Consider the following 1,506-nt stretch of genomic DNA (forward strand, 5'->3'; position numbering starts at 1 on the left):
AAATTTATGTATATATACTGTTTGGTTGTGAGGTGGACTCATGACCTCAGTGTTTCTAACATCCTGGTTTCACCACCTAACTACCCATGATGCTTCACTCTCTCGCCTCCATCCTGTCTGTTTGATGTTCATGAAGAACCGGGTCCGTTTTAACCATGTGGCCTCATTTCCTGTTTCAGGCTCCGGGGACGAGTTCAGCTTGACCAAAATCAGCCAATGGGACTTCTTAAAAAGAACAGAGACATTCCAAATGTTTATTTTTACCAACGTGTAACATGTTTACTATGGTTTCACTCCAGGGAAAAAATATTTTAATATAAACTGTAAAAACGTAACAATGTAACGAAGCACTTTATATTGAAGCGCTGCAGATCTGAAACCGGCTGATGCATTTTTTCGTAGTGATGTCCTTTTTTATAAAACGTTACCTGAAGTCATCACGTTATAACGTTTTTTATAAGACTCCACCTGGACGCCATGTTGGATCAGGAGTGCTGTGATGTCATCAGAGAGGCAGAGTCTGTGGTGGTCCTGGTGTTGTTCGGAGTGTTGATGGCTGTCGTCATAGAAACAGAACCTGATTGTAACCCGAACAGGATTCTGATGAACTGTTCAGTTTCAGACGCCACGTCACAACAAACTGCTACGACCAACGTGGGGAGCCCAGCTAGCACCATTGCTAACAAGCTAATGAAGCTAATACAGCTAGCCTGTTGGAACACGAGATGTTTAATAGTTATCATGTTTTAGTTTCTTTATGTCATATTCCTGCACACTTTGTGAACACTCGATATAAAGTCAGAATTTTTTTACTTTTCAAAGTTAACGGTGGTGATGACGTAAAATCATTCTGGTATAAATATGAATGATCATGTGAAGTTGATTTAATGGTGTGAAACTAAAGTCGAACTTCTTACCTTTCTAAACAAATATGGTTTGAATCCTCACCTGAAGCCGACAGTGGAACGCTAAAGCTAACGCTAGTGAATGAGCCCTTTCCTCCTGGTTTTAAGGCCCAGACCAGTTGAGGAAGAAGATCTCAGAACTTTTAAAGTCACTATGAGGATCTTTTCTTTGAGATGACTTTGTCATTCCTGTGGATGAAAGTAGAAAACCTCTCAGGGTCCGATGGTCAACAGGTTTTTTGGTAACGTGGAGTCTGTGACGGCCGTCAGACTGTCGTCCTCAGCCGTCTCCTGGATCCCACTTCCTGTCACCATCAAGTGTTGTCCCCATTAACACCAGAGAAGAAGAAGCGTATGGGCGGAGCTTCCTGAGGAGTTCAGACAGTCAGCAATAAAACAAACTGCATCATGTCACCAACAACAACTTCAACAACAACTTCAACAAGTCTTCCTGCTCATGTCCAACACGTCGTTCAGACTTCAGACAGGAAATTTAATATTTGACATCACTTCCTGTCCAACACGTCAGACAGGAAATTTAATGTTTGACATCGCTTATTGTCCAGCACGTCGGACAGGAAGTTTAATGTTTGACATCACT

At 41.9% G+C, this 1,506-nt stretch overlaps 1 long non-coding RNA gene across 1 annotated transcript in view; it reads left to right on the top strand.

Annotated features, from left to right (window-relative positions):
• LOC116377671 (uncharacterized) overlaps positions 1-878 on the top strand; it is a 9,240-nt gene extending 8,362 nt beyond the window's left edge. Inside the window, exon 5 of the long non-coding RNA XR_004212227.1 lies at positions 180-878. This is a non-coding gene — a long non-coding RNA (uncharacterized LOC116377671). The remainder of the gene's footprint in view (positions 1-179) is intronic.
• The last annotated feature ends 628 nt before the right edge of the window (positions 879-1,506 follow it).

This window comes from Anarrhichthys ocellatus, unplaced genomic scaffold, assembly GCF_004355925.1.
Source record: "Anarrhichthys ocellatus isolate YVR2014 unplaced genomic scaffold, GSC_Weel_1.0 scaffold1527, whole genome shotgun sequence".
In the NCBI taxonomy this organism is placed as follows: Eukaryota; Metazoa; Chordata; class Actinopteri; order Perciformes; family Anarhichadidae; genus Anarrhichthys; species Anarrhichthys ocellatus.